We start from the raw sequence: 15,968 nt of genomic DNA on the forward strand, positions 1-15,968 counted from the left end.
TGTTTAATTATCCACCACCATTCATGACTGGATATGGCAGGACTGCAGATCTGATCCGTTGGTTGTAGGATCGCTTAGCTCTGTCTATCACTTGTTGGTTATGCTGTTTTGGCACGCAAGTAGTCCTGTGTTATAGCTTCGCCAGGTTGACACCTCATTTTTAGGTATGCCTGGTGCTGCTCCTGGCATGCCCTCCTGCACTCTTCATTGAACCAGGGTTGATCACCTGGCTTGATGGTAATGGTAGAGATGCCAGGCCATGAGGTTACAGGTTGTGTTTAGGTACAATTCTGCTGCCCCACAGCCCCTTATGGATGCCCAGTCTTGAGTTCCTAGATCTGTTCGAAATCTATACCATTTAGCACAGTGGTAATGCCACTGATGGAGGGTATGCTCAATGTGAAGGCAGGACTTCGTCTCCACAATGTCTGTGCGGTAGTCACTCCTACCAATACTGTATCTACTGATGCATCTGCGGCAGGCAGCATGGTGAGGATGACGTCAAGTATGTTTTTCCCTCTTGTTGGTTCCCTCACCACCTGCCACAGACCCAGTTTAGGAGCTATGTCATTTAGGAATCTATCAGCAGTGGTGCTACCGAGCCACGCTTGGTGGTGGACATTGCAGTCCCCCGCCCAGAGCACATTCTGTGCCCTTTCCACCCTCAGTGCTTCCTCCAAGTGATGTTCAACATGGAGGAGCACTGATTCATCAGCTGAGGGAGGGCGGTACATAGCAACTAGCAGGAGGCTTCCTTGCCCATGTTTGCCATGAGACTTCATGGGGTCCTGGGACAATGTTGAGGACTCCCAGGGCAACTCCCTACCGACTGTATACCACTGTACCGCCACCTCTGGGACAGATGTTAGTAAGGAGGACTTTGCAGGGTTGACAGGGCTGTGATTACTGTTGTCATTTCTGGTGGCTAGGTCAATGCTAGGTGGTCCATCCACTTTCATTCCTTTTTTGTGACTTTGCAGCAGTTTGATACAACTGAGTGACCATGAGGTTTCCTTTCCTAAAGGGGTATTAGTGAACCAGATGGGTTTTTATAACAATCGACAATGGTCATCATCAGGCTTTTAAATCCAGATATTTACTGAATTCAAAAGGGATTCAAACCCCGGTCTCCAGAACGTTACCCTGGGTCTCTGGATTACTAGGCCAGCGACAATACCATTACACCATCACCTCCCCAATGATTTTTATTGCCTGAAATTCAGCCATGGGTATGCCATCCACACCAGAGGATTAGCAGCCTAATTTAAACAGCAGTGCCAGGTCCTGATCTCACCATCAGACACAAAGGCTGGTGACAGTGGAGGCCAAAGTACAGGATCTCAAAAACTTGAAGGCTCCTTACCGATAGAAGTGCTGTCTTGGCTGTTCAAGGACATCGAGGATCTCCCTTGCCTCAGGCTTTTTCCCCTTCCACTTATGGATTTAACAACAATCTCAATCTGTATTTACTTATCTTGAGGCAGCTTTCCTGGGTGCTCTGAAAAATTAAATCTTAGCAGACCAATTTTTTAACCAGTTCTTCCTTCAAGCTTGACTTCCGAATGACAATTGGTGAATTTATTCTACAGTTATACTGCACCCTGAAACCATAACAACTGTCAACTCAGCAACATTTCAGTAGAATTGATGGAGCAGTTTTCTCAGAAACTTGCTAATACAGCAAGAGCTGTTTAATTTCTTTAGAAAATCTTTTCTTCAGCAAAATGATATAGTATAGTGACCTACACATGAAACATCGTTTTCAAGTTAATCTTGTATAAGTCAACTGATAGATAAATGAAAATAATATGTGTAAAATAGTGTTATTGTCTCATATTAATATCAACTTGTTCTGCAGGTTATTGAAAGCGAAAGCAGCAGCACTGAAATCGACTGTGAATTCAGTTAACTAATACAACAGTGGAGGAACTTGGATTACTGTCGACCTAATCATTACAGATCTTTCAAATTCACGTCATCTTTAAGGAACAACCCGAACATGCAATACTGTGAATGAGTTATCATGAACCTCATCGTGGATGACATTCAACAATTCTGAGCAATGTGGTGGTACCGTCAAACTGCCGTGGAAGAGCTTCAGGAATGAAAGCTCGCCAGCGTTTATTTCAAAAATCTCCTCACTTAACTACTACCACAATTTTCAATCAATAAACTGTGGTAGAATAGCCCATTTATGTCGTGTCATAATATAGCTTAAGCAGTTGCGATAGCTGCATTATATTCAACAAGGTTAAACCCCAACTAAGTTATCAACAGTAATTTTCTTTTAAACCTGATAAAAGGAGTCCTATTACCATCACTGGATTATTTTGTACATAAGCTTAGATGTGCATTCAGTAGCAAAAGCATCTATGTAATCGTGCCCAGAAATGACATTTTGGGCCTTGTAACAATTTCAATGTGCTTTTACTGCTTTGTCAGTTTTCTCACCTCCTCGCTTTTTTGATATGGATTTATGGAATAGAAATTGATATGTGTTATATTAATTTTCAGGCAAAAAATGAGAGAAATTTAGCACTGGGATGCCCAATACTAAAGTTACTGGGCATTTTATGTCCATTTAAACTACCCAAAATATTCATTAGGGTATTTTTTTCATTCGTTTGGGTGATCTGGGCCTTGCTGGTTAGGCCAAGATTTATTACCATTCCCTAACTGCCTTTGAGGTGTTGGTGAGCTGCCTTCTTGAACTGCTGCAGTCCATGTGGTGTTGGTACACCCACAGCCCCATTTGGGAGGGAGTTCCAGGATTTTGACCCAGCGACAGTGAAGAAACAGCGATACATTGCAAGTCAGGATGGTGTATGGCTTGGAGGGGAACTCGCAAGTGGTGGTGTTCCCATGCATCTGCTGCCCTTGTCCTTAAGGCTGTAGAGGTCGTGGGATTGGAAGGTGCTGTCGAAGGAGCCTTGATAAGTTGCTGTGGTGCATCTTGTAGATGGAACACACTGCTGCCACTGTGTATAGGTGGTGGAGGGAGTGGTGAGTTTAGTCTCTGCAGAATATCCAGTTTCTGACCTGCTCCTGCAGCCACAATATTTATGTGGCTGGTCCAGTTCAGTTTCTGGTCAATGGTAGCCCCCCAGATGTTGATAGGGATTCAATGATGGTAATGCCATTGAATATCAAGGGGAGATGGCTGGATTCTCTCTTATTGGAGATAGTCATTGCCTGGGACTTCTATGGTGTGAATATTACTTGCCACTTATCAGCCCAAGCCTGAATGTTGTCCAGCTCTTGCTGCATATGAGCATGGACTGCTTCAGTATATGAAGAGTGGCAAATCGGCTCAACATTGTGCAATCATCAGCGAACATCCCACTACTGACCTTGTAATGGAGGGAAGCACGTTGATGAAGAAGTTGAAAATGCTTGGGCCTAGAACACTATCTTGAAGAACACTTGCATTGAAGTCTGGGAGTGAGGTGATTGACCTCCAACAACCACAACCACCTTCCTTTGTGCTAGGTACGACTCCGATCCGTGGAGAGTTTTTCCACGATTCCCATTGACTCCAGTTTTGCTGGGGCTCCTCGATGCTGCCTTGCTATCAAGGGCAGTCACTCTCAACCCAGCTCTTGACCTCTGCACTTCTGTCCATATTTGAATTAATGCTGTAATGAGGTCAGAAGGTTAGTGGGCCTGGTGGAAGTCAAACTGAGAGTCAGTAAGCAGGTTATTGCTAAGCATCGCTTGATAGCACTGTCGAGGACACTTTCCATCTCTACTGATGGTCGAGAGTAGACTGACGGGGCAATATCTGGTTGGGTTGGATTTGTCCTGCTTTTTGTGGACAGGACATACTTGGACAATTTTCCACATTGCAGGGTAGATGCTAGTGTTCAAAGAATCAGAGAATCACACAGTGCAGAAGAGGCCCTTCGACCCATTGAATCTGCACCAACACGTGAGAAACACCTGACCTACCTACCTAATCCCATTTACCAGCACTTGGCCCATAGCCTTGAATGTTGTGACGTGTCAAATGCTCATCCAGGTACTTGTTAAAGGATGTGAGACAACCTGCCTACACCACCCTCCCAGGCAGCACATTCCAGACCGTCACCACCCTCTGGGTAAAAAGATTTTTCCTCACATCTCCTCAAACCTTCTGCCCCTCACCTTGAACTTGTGTCCCCTCGTGACTGACCCTTCAACTAAAGGGAACAGCTGCTCCCTATCCACCTAGATGTGGACACATGAGCACTATGCCTTGTGTGTTCCAGATTGCCTGTGTGCCCCTCCATTCAAAGTCACTCTCTTGATGTACACTATCTGCTTTGTCACGGGCAATAGCATGGCTGACCTGCGGTTTCCCGACCCCATGCTCTGCCATTTCCAAGGACTCCTCCTCCACTGCGGTCAAGTTGTGCAGGCACAGCACCCTTGATCTGTCTCAGCTTTTCTTTACTATGGCAAGCTGTCTTCTCCTGCAAGCACAAGAAGATTTGGTTTCCTCATGGAAACAATCACAGCAACGATACTAAGTGGTAGCCCAACCACCCAGGTGTGGTTGGGCTACCAACAGGCGTACATCAATGCTTCCCACATGCAGCCATTTTCGAAGGCTAGAAATGACAGAAGATGCCTCTCACTGAGATGCAACGATGTCTCTTGACTGGATTTGTCTCTCCCTGACCCCTTTGCCACTGAATGGGTGGTCACTCCTTCTTCACCAAACCTATCACATTGTCAAATACAAATCCCAAAGAGAAATGAGGTATGGTGTATTCACCTTGACAAATTGAATGAGGTCATTGACGGGCTTGCGAAATTGGATCCAGGTCCTTTGGGTGACCCACAGTTGCTGACCTCCTCTGCAATCTCAAATTTGCTTGGTTAGGTGGCCGGTCTCCTCCTCTCGCTCCTGCAGAAGAGGACCTCCCGCCTTGCCCTTAAAACCTGTAGGTGAACCTGTAGGGAGGCATTACTGAACCCTGGGGCCACCCCTCTCCCAACCCCTCACCACTCATCTCCCGACCCCTTGCCATTTGCCATTGTGGCTGAGAACTTGAGTTTATCTCCTTCATAGCGGTAAGACAGAAACTCCTTGGCAGCCCTTTAAATATGGTACAAGCCCCTGATGCAGCGTTACCTGATACTGCCTTCACTGGCTCATTTTCAGACTCTGCTGTTCAACTGAGCAGAACCTGTGCTTCTCTTTTATGGCTGTCCGCTGAATGTGACCTGTAGCCTAATGTTCCAGGTTGATGACCATTCAACAGAACAGTTAAAGGTTAGAAATGTAGTAGATTTTAGCAATTACAGAGGCAAGGAATTGGGCAATGTTGAGAATAACAAAAGAGAAGGTCTCAGACAGCATGGAAGACAGAGCCAATTAAATGACAAAAGGGATGATGGTGCAAGGCAAAAGGAAATGGTAATGGGACAAATAAAGAAACAAAACATCGCACTAGAAGAGGTGCAGAAACATTACAAGCAACTGCATCTGAAAAATGGGGTTGAACTCAACTCAGTGTTGAGTCTGGAAGACTGAAGTGCCTAAATGAAAGGTAAGGTGCTATTCCCTGCACTTACATTAAGCAACGTTGGAACAGTACAGGAGATCTAGGACAGAGAGTTCAGAGTCAGAGTGGGATGGAAAATTAAAATGACAGAAACAGCAATTTACTTCCTTCAATTTGGTGTATTGCATTTGCTGCTCACAATGTTGTCTCCTCTACATTGAGAAGACAAACACAGATTGGGTGACCACATTGCTGAACAGCTCCATTCAGTCTGCAAGCATGTTTTCCAGCCTCCAGTTGCCTGTCACTTTAATTCCCTGCCCTGATGACGTTATCTTGCTGTGTAGAGGGAGCCTAAGTGAACTCCTTTTGGAGCACTGTACAGCAAAATTGCTTACATCTCCAGCAGTAGCCTGAAGGAAACCAGGTGCATAAAACAGCCACGATCATCTGGCAACGCTATTCTAGCCCTTTTTAGGGTTGCATTGTGGCTGCAATAACTGGCAGATTTCAGTCATGACTTCTTTAGGAAAACAAGGAATTTTCAAGCAGTGATCCTTGCTGAAGTTGTGGGAAGAGATGTTGGCCTGGATTTTTACTGGCAGGATGACTCAGGAGTGCTTTAAAAATGGCAGGCGGGCACTGATTCTGGGATTCCTGAACCCATTCCAAGGCTGTTTGATTTTCAGGAGTGCCTTTAAAGGAGGAGGGGGTAGGGGGATTTGTGTCAAAAGCCTGCATCCAGCACTCCCGACCTGGCCGGCTCCATTGCGGAGACAGGCATGTCACAATCCTCCACAACTTCCACGGAGTCGGGCCAGGTTTTTAAAGAATCAGGGTTTACAGCCTGTCTGAGGCATGAACCTGAGTCTGCCTTATTATGTATGCTTGGCTGATAGCCAATACATCCATTAAGCTTGTTGAAATAGCTGTGCCCCAGAGAAAACATTCTTTAATTGACACTTCAGGCACTCTGATCTCTGCTGTCATTTTCGCAATATTTGTTTACCCAAGTTATGTGGTTTCAAGGGTTTGTGGTTTTGGTCACACCACAGCTTAAGGGTCTGGAGATTGATAGGGAATGGGTGACCACCAGGCAGTTCAAGAGAAGTAAGCAGGTAGTGCAGAAGTCCCCTAAGGTCCCGCTCACAAATTGGTTTTCTGATTTGGAAGCTGGTGAGGGTGCTGGTTCCTCAGAGGAGTGCAGTCAGTGCCAAGTTAGTGGCACCACAAGTGGCTCGGTTATACAGGAGGGGAGGAAGGAGAAAGGAAAAGCTATAGTGATAAGGGATTCATTGGTTAGGGGAACAACAGGCATTTCCGTGGCTGTAGATGTGACTCCAGGATGGTATGTTGCCTCCTTGGTGCCAGGGTCAAGGTTGTCACAGAGCGGGTACAGGACATTCTTTCTGGGGGAGGGTGTTCAGCCAGAGGTCACGGTCCACATTGGTACCAATGATTTAGGTAGGAAGGGGGATGTGGTCCTGCAAACAGAATTTAGGGAGCTAGGTAGAAAATTAGCAAGCAGGACCTTTAAAGTAGTAATCTCCGGATTACTCCCAGTGCCATGTGCCAGTGAGTACAGAGATAGGAGAATAAGGCAGGTGAATGTGTGGCTGGAAAGATGGTGCAGGAGGGAGGGCTTTAGATTCCTGGGACACTGGGGCTGGCTCTGGGGGAGATGACACCTGTACAAACCAGACGGGTTGTACATGAACATTGCTGGTACAGAGTTCCTCGCAGGGTATTTTGCTAGTGCTGTTGGGAGGGCTTTAAACTAACTCGGCAAGGGCGTGGGAACCTAGAGAAAATAGCAGAGAGGAGTACCAGGGCGCACAAAATACTGGGAGAGACAGATAGCACTAATATAAAGAATAGTAAGTAAATAGGTAAAGTTGGGGTAAGGGAGAAAGTAACAAAATCTAAATCAGGGTTACTATGCATGTATGTGAATGCACGGAGTATAGTAAATAAGATTAGGGAATTACAGGCACAGATTATCATGTGGAAATATGATTTTGCTGCGATAACAGAGACCTGGCTCAAGGAAGGGCAGAACTGGGTGTTAAATATTCCTGGGTACAAGGTGTTCAGAAGAGTTAGGAAAGGAAGGAAAGGAGTGGTGGTAATGTTGGTTAAGGAGAGCATTGCAGTAATGGAGAAAGGATGTGCCAGAGGGTTCAAGGACAGAATCAATTTGGCGAGAGCTAAGGAACAAAAAGGTGCAATTACATGACTTAGTGTAGTCTATAGAGCGACAAATAATGAGAAGGACGTAGAAGAACGAATCTGCAGGGAAACTACAGAGAGATGCAGGCATTATAGAATTGTTATAATGGGGGACTTTAATTACCTGAATGTAGATTGGGACAGTGGTAGTGTAAAGGGCGGAGAGGAACAAAAGTTCCTAGATTGTGTTCAGGAGAATTTTCCACAGCAGTATGTGTCCAATCCAACAAGAAAAGATGCAATGTTAGACCTGGTTCTTGGAAATGAGGCAGGCCAAGTAGATCAAGTGTCAGTGGGGAGCATTTAGGACACAGTGATCATTCTATTGTATGTTTTAGGATGATGATAGAAAAGGACGATAGGCAATCCAGAGTAAAAATAATTAAGTGGACAAGAATGGAGCTGGGCCAGATAGACTGGAATGAAAGGTAAAAACAAAAAAACTGCGGATGCTGGAAATCCAAAACAAAAACAAAAATAGAATTACCTGGAAAAACTCAGCAGGTCTGGCAGCATCGGCGGAGAAGAAAAGAGTTGACGTTTCGAGTCCTCATGACCCTTCGACAGAACTTGTTGGCAGGAAAAACTGTAGCTGAACACTGGGCTACCTTCAAAAAATAATTTGTTCCAGCACAGTCAAGGTATATTCCATCGAAAGGGAAAGGTAGGACAAACAAATCCAGAGCTCCCTGGATGAAAAAGGAGATTGAATTTAAGATAAAGAATAAAAAGTGCACTTATGACAGGTGTCAGGTAGAAAATGCAACTGAGAACCAAGAGGAATACAAAGTCCAGAGGGGAAGTGAAAAAGCATATTAGAGAAGTGAAGAGGGATTATGAGAAAAGACTGGCAGCCAACATAAGGTAGAATCCCAAAGTCTTCTGTAAGCATATAAATAGTAAAAAGGTGGTGAAAGAAGGAGTAGAGCCGATGATGGACCTAAAAGGGAATTTACACATAGATGAAGGGCCATGGCTGAGGTATTAAATGAATACTTTGCATCTGTCTTTACCAAGGAGGTAGATGCCACCCAGGCCATGGTGACACATGAGGAAACTCTGTCACTAGAAGAGTTCAAAATTGATAAGGAGGAAGTTGAATAGACTGTCAATACTTAAAGTTGACAAGGAACCAGGATCAGATTAGATACATTCAAGGATATTGAAGGAAGTGAGAGTAGACATTGCAGAGGCACTGGCCATAATCTTTCAGTCTTCCCTAGACTCAGGGGTGGAGTCAGAGGACTGGAGAATTGCAAACATTGTTCAAAAAAGGTTGTAAGGATAATCCCAGTAATTACAGACCAGTCAGTTTAACTTCAGTGGTGGGCAAGATTCTAGAAACAATTATTCAGAATAGAATTAGTAGTCACATGGAAAAATATGGGTTGATATAGAAGAGCTACCATGGGTTTCTAAAGTGGAAATCGTGTTTAACTAACTTGCTGAAATTTTTTGAAGAGGTAACAGAAAAGGTCGATGAGGGTAATGCTGTGGATGTGGTGTACATGGACTTTCAAAAGGCATTTGGCACAGTACCACACAACCGACTTGTGAGGAAAGTTATTGCTCATGGAATAAAAGGTACAGTAGTAATGTGGATACAAAATTGGTTGAAAAATAGGAAGCAGAGAATAATGGTCAATGGATATTTTTTGGGCTGGAGGAAGGTTTGTAGTGGAGTTCCCTAGGGGTCAGTATTGGGATCCTTGCTGTTCCTGATGTATATTAATGATCTAGATCTTGAAGTACACGGGTCAATTTCAAAGTTTGCGGATGATGTGAAGCTTGGGAATGTAGTGAACTGCTAGGAGGATGGTGTGGAACTTCAAGAGGACATAGAAAAGTTGGTGGAGTGGGTAGATAGGTGGCAGATGAAGTTCAATGCGGAGTAGTGTGAGGTGATGCATTTTGGTAGGAAGAACATGGACAGACAATATAAAATAAGGGGTGAAATCTTGAAGGGAGTGCAGGAGCAGAAAGACTTGGGTGTATAGGTGCAGAGATCATTGAAGGTGGCACGACAGGTGGAGAGAGCAGTTAACAAAGCATATAGTATTATGGGCTTTATTAATAGGGGCATAGAGTACAAGAGCAAGGAGGTTACGATAAATTTATATCAGACTCATTAGACCTCAGCTGGAATATTGTGTACAGTTCTGGGCACCATATTATAGGAAGGATGTGAACGCATTGGAGAGAGTGCAGAAGAGGTTTACAAGAATGGTTCCAGGGATGAGAAACTTCAGCTATGAGGATAGATTGGAAAGGTTGGGACTGTTCTCCTTGGAGAGAAGAAGGCTGAGAGGAGATTTGATAGAGATGTTCAAAAGCATGAGGGGGTTGGACAGCGTAGATAGGGAGAAGCTGTTCCCACTCATAAAATGATCAAGAACGAGAGGGCACAGATTTAAAGTGATTTGCAAAAGAAGCAAGTGTGACATAGAAAAAACTTTTTCACACAATGAGTGGTTCAGGTCTGGAATGTGCTGTCTGGAAGTGTGGTGGAGGCAGGCTCAATCAAGGCATTCAAGAGGACATAAGATGATTATTTAAATAGAAACAATGTGCAAGGGTATGGGGAAAAGGCAGGGAAGCACTAGGTCTTAATGCTCATTTGGAGAGCTGGTGCAGACATGACAGGCTGAATGGCCTCCTTCTGTGCCGTTAAGATTCTGTGATCCTGGTTATTGATAGTTTAAAGGGTCTGGGTGATTGACACTTTTATTACGTTGTAGTGAAATGACTGCTTTCAACATAGGAGAAAGTTATGAATATACTTTTCATCAAAGCTTTTTTTTTTAACTCATCCTACTGTCACTACCAGGTTCATTGGTTATAGGCAGTGTATGGTGGGTCAATGGGCATGTAAGTGCCAAAGTTTGGCATTGGAGGAATGAGGGCCATAGGGGGTGGATAGAATGGCAGAGCTTGGCATAGAGGATATGAGAGGTCATGCAGGTGGGTGTGGAGGCATGAGGTGCCTTTTTTTTATTCATTGACGGGATGTGGGCTTCACTGACTGGGCCAGAATTTATTCCCTATCCCTAGTTGCCCTGGAAAAGGTGGTGGTGAGCTGCCTTCTTGAACCACTGCAGTCTATGTGATATACTATGGAAGGGGCATGACTGCACTGTGACCATAATATGATAGAATTTTACATAAGTTTCAAAGTTTGACAGGCAGAGAGGGAATGGGTGACCGCCAGAGTATCTAAAAGAAACATGCAGGCAGTGCAGGAATCACTGAAGCTATCTCACTCTCTAATCGTTTTCCATTTTGGATACTGGTGAGCAAGATGGTTCCTCAGAGTAGCAAGAGCCAAGTTCGTGGTACCACAGGTGGTTCAGCTGCACAAGAGGGGAGGAGAAAGAGTGGAAAGGCTATAGTGGTAGGGGATTCCATAGTAAGGGGGGTAGACGGGTGTTTCTGCGGCCATAGATGCGGCTCCAGGATTGTATGTTGCCTCCCTGGTGCCAGGGTCAAGGATGTCACAGAGTGGCTGCATTCTTTTGGCAAAGGGTGAACAGTCAGAGGTCGTGGTCCACATTGGGACCAATGATATAGTAAGGAAAAGGGATGTGGTTCTGAAAGCAGGTTTTCAGGAGTTAGGAACACAGGACCTCAAGAGCAGTCATCTCAAGATTACTCCCAGTGCCACATGTGAATGAGCATAAGAAGAGGAAGATTGAGTAGTTCAAAGCATGGCTGGAGAAATGGAGTAGGAAGGAGGGCATTATATTTCTGAGGCATTGGGGCTGGTTCTGGGGAATGAATTGGCCAAAGTGGATCAAATATCAGTGGGAGAGCATTTAGGGGACAGTGACCATTGTATCATAAGGTTTAATTTGGCCAAGGAAAAGGATAAGGAACAATCCAGAGCAGGGATGGTAAATTGAACGAAAGCCAACTTTGATGGGGTGAGAATGCATCTGAGTTGAGTGAGTTGGAATCAAATGTTGGCAGAAAAGGTGATGGCTGAACAATGGGCCACTTTCAAAAAAAAAGTATTGCAGGCAATTTCAAGTATATTCCTTTGTATGGGAATGGTGGGACAGATAAATCCAGAATGCCCTGGACGAAAAGAGGTAGAGGTGAAGATGAAAAGGAAGAAGTACGCATACGACAAGATATCAGGTAGAAAATACCTGAGGAGGATCAGGCTAAATATAGAAGGACCAGAGGGGAAGTGAAAAATCTAACAAGAAAAGCAAGGAGAGAGCATGAAAAGAGCCTGGCAGCTAACATAAAATGGAATCCCAAGGTCTTCTATAAGCATATAAATAATACAAAGATGGTAAGGGAAAGTGAAGAGCCGTTTAGGGATAAAGAGGGGGACTTGCACATGGAGGCAGGAGAAATAGTGGAGGTAATAAATAAGTACTTTGCATCTGTCTTTACAAAGGAAGAAGATGCTATCCAGGCTGAGGGAAGAGAAAGGAGGTAACTGGTACACTAGAAGAATTTACAATTGAGGACGAGGTGGTGTCAAAAAGTCTATCTTTACGTAAAATAGATAAGGTATCAGGACCGGATGAGATGCAGCCAAGGGTACTGAGGGAAGTGAGAGTGGAAATTACAGGGGCACCAGTGATAATCTTCCAGTCTTCCTTAGACAATGGGGTGGTGCCAGAGGACTGGAGAATTGTGAATGTTACACCCTTGGTCAAAAAGGGGTGCAAGGATAAAGCTGGCAACTACAGGCCAGTCAGTTTGACATTAGTGATAGAGAAACTTCTGGAAACTATGGTTTGGGACAAAATCAAGTCACTTAGACAAGTGCAGGATAATTAAGGAAAGCCAGCATGGATTCATTAAGGGAAAATCATGCTTAACTAACTTGCTGGAGTTTTTTGAGGAGGCAACAGAGAAGGTTGTTAAGGGCAACGCTGTTGATGTGGTGTATATGGATTTTTAAAAGGCATTTGAAACCACACAACAGACTTGTGAGCAAAATTCAAGGTCATGGAATAAAAGGGTAAGTAGGCACTTGAATAAGAATTGGCTGAGTGACAGGAAACAGAGAGTAGTGATAAAAAATTGTTTTTCGGATATTGGAGGAAGGTTTGTAGAGGAGTTCCCCAGAGGTCAATGGTGGGACCCTTTCTCTTTCTGATATACATTAATGACCTAGACTGGAGTGCTCAGGGCATGATTTAAAACTTTGCAGACACAAAAGTTGGTTATATTGTCAACTGTGATGAGGATAGTCTTGCACTTCAAAAGGACCATAGACATATTGGTGGATTGGGCAAACAATTGACAGATAAAGTTCAATGCAGAGAAGTGTGAGGTGATTCATTCTGGTAGGAAGAACATGGTGAGACAGTGTAAAATAAAAGGGAAAACTCTAAATGTGTGGGAACAGAGGAAACTCAGTGTATATGTACATAAGTATTTGAAGCTGGCAGGGAATGTTGAGAGATCAGTTGATAAAGCATATAATATCTTAGGCTTTATTAATTGGGACATTGAGTACAAGAGTAAGGAGTTCATGTTGAACTTGTATAAGACAATAGTTAAGCCTCATCTGGATTACTGTGTCTAGGTCTAGGCAGCATGCTTGGGGAAGGATGTGAAAGCATTGGAGAGAGTACAGAGGAAATTCACAAGAATGATTCCAGGGATGTGAACTGTAGCTATGAGGATAGATTGGAGAGGTTAGGACTGTTCTACTTGGAGAAAAGAAGGCTGAGAGGAGACATGATAGAATTATTCAAGATCCTGAGGGGTATGGACTGGCTAAATAGTGAGAAACTGTTCCCACTCAAGAGAGCATCAAGAACCAGAGGGCAAAATTGGCAAAAGTCTTAAAAGTGATGAGAGGAAAAATTTTTTCACCCAGAGGGAGCAGCAAACTTTCTGAGGGAGTGGTGGAGGCAGGTTCAATCGAGGTCTTCAAAATGGAATTGGATTGCTATCTGAAAAGAAAGAATGTGCAAGGTTATGGGGCAAAGGCAGAGGAGCGGGACTAGGTAGAATGCTGTTTCAGAGCGCCAGGGCAAACTTGATGGGCTCAATGGCCTCCTTCTGTACTGTAAAGATTCGGGGTTGAATTTTTCCGTCGGTGAGTAGGGGGCGGGGCCCACTTGCCGACGCGAAAATGACGCAGGATGATGTTGGGGGCAACCGCCAACATCATCCCGCCCCATTTAAATCTTCAGGAAGGAGGGGGCACAGCGCGTTCAGCTGTCCGCCCGCCAACCTGTCAATGGCCAATTGAGGCCATTGACAAGATAATTAAAACAATTAAAGGACCTGCCCGTCCAACCTTAATGTTGGTAGGCAGGCCAGGAGCCCCGGCAGGCTTCTGAAAAAACATGAAAACTCATCCACCGGTGGGATGAGGTTTCATGTAGGTTTTTAAAAAGTTCATTAAAGTTTTTGTGAAATTTATTAACATGTCCCATCACGTGTGACATTGTCACATGAGGGGGACATGTTAATGATTTTTTTATTTTTCTATTTTTAAAGTTTGAAAAACTTTCAGCGATCTCCCTGAGGCAGCACTTAGCCTCAGGGAGATGTGTGTTCTTTCGGGGATTTGGGGATTCCCCCCTCCCGCCTGCACAGGAAGCGCATAGCCCTTCCTGGCGGATGTCACGCTGGGCAGGCCTTAATTGGCCTGCCCACTTAAAATGGCAACAAGGCCTGCTTCTCCGGCGGGGATCGGCTCCCCACCTGCCGGAGATTGGGTCGGGCCTGCCTGCCCAGCAGGCAGAAAATTCTGCCCTCTGTGATTCTGTGATGTAGTTCAATCAGAAATCAGGGTCTTAAATCTAAACAAAGGAAACAATGAAGGTATGAGGGGCAAATTGGCTATAGTCATTTGGGAAACTGCGTGAAAAGGAATGATGATAGACAGGTGGTGGCTAACATTTAGAGATCCAAGAAATAGTTTACAACAAAAATACATTCCTTTAATGCGCAAAACCCAGCACGGGAAGCATTCCAACAATGGCTAACAAAAGGTATCGAGGATTTTATTAGATCAAAGGAAGACAACTATAAAGTTGCCAAAAAAAGGTAAGCCTGAGGATTGGGAGCATTTTAAAATTCTGCATAGGAGGACCAAGAAAAAAACCAAGAAAGGGAAAACAGAATATGAGAGCAAACTAGCAAGAAACAAAAATGGAATGTAAAAACTTCTATCAGTATATTAAAAAGAAAAATTTAGCAACAACAAAGGTGGGTCCATTTCAAGCAGAGTCAGGGGAATTTATAATGGGGAATAGAAAAATGGGACTGTAACTAAATAAATACTTTGGGTGAAATTTTCCCCTCCCATCAGAGGCAGGTGGGGTGGGGGGGGAAATATCACAGGAGCACAAAAGTCAGTTTTATGTCGTGATCGTCCGTTCCAGACTTCAATAGCAGTGCGTGTTTCCTGCTGTGTGGGAGGGTGAGCTGTGAGCAGGATGCAGAGATGCTTCAGTTTGATTTGGACAAGCTGAGTGACTGGGCAAATGCATGGCAGATGCAGTATAATCTGGATGAATGTGACGTTATCCACTTTGGTAGCAAAAACAGGAAGGCGGATTATTATCTGAATAGCTATAAATTGAGAGAGGGAAATGTACAATGAGACCTGGGTGTCCTCATACACCAGTCACTGAAGTTAAGCATGCAGGTGCAGCAGGCAGTAAAGAATGCAAATGGTATGTTGGCCTTCATAGCCAGAGGATTCGCGTACAGGAGCAGGGATGTCTTGCTGCAATTACACAGGGCCTTGGTGAGACCACACCTGGAATATCATATGCAGTTTTGGTCTCCTTATCTGAGGAAGGATATTCTTGCTATAGAGGGAGTGCAACGAAGGTTCATCAGACTGATTCCGGGGATGGCAGGACTGACATATGAGGAGAGATTGAGTCGGTTAGGATTATATTCCCTGGAGTCCAGAAGAATGAGGGGGTATCTCATAGAAACCTATAAAATTCTAACAGGACTAGACAGGGTAGATGCAGGAAGGATGTTCCCGATGGTGGGGGAGTCCAGAACCAGGGGTCACAGTCTGAGGATATGGGGTAGACTATTTAGCACTGAGGCGAGAAGTTTCTTCACCCAGAGAGTGGTGAGCCTGTGGAATTCGTTACCACAGAAAGTAGTTGAGGCCAAAACAATGTATGTTTTCAAGAAGGAGTTAAATATAGTTCTTGGGGTGAAAGGGATCAAAGGATATAGGGAGAAAGCAGGAGCAGGCTATGGAGTTGGATGATCAGCCATGATCATAATGAATGGCACAGCAGG

This window comes from Carcharodon carcharias, chromosome 3, assembly GCF_017639515.1.
Source record: "Carcharodon carcharias isolate sCarCar2 chromosome 3, sCarCar2.pri, whole genome shotgun sequence".
NCBI lineage: Eukaryota > Metazoa > Chordata > Chondrichthyes > Lamniformes > Lamnidae > Carcharodon > Carcharodon carcharias.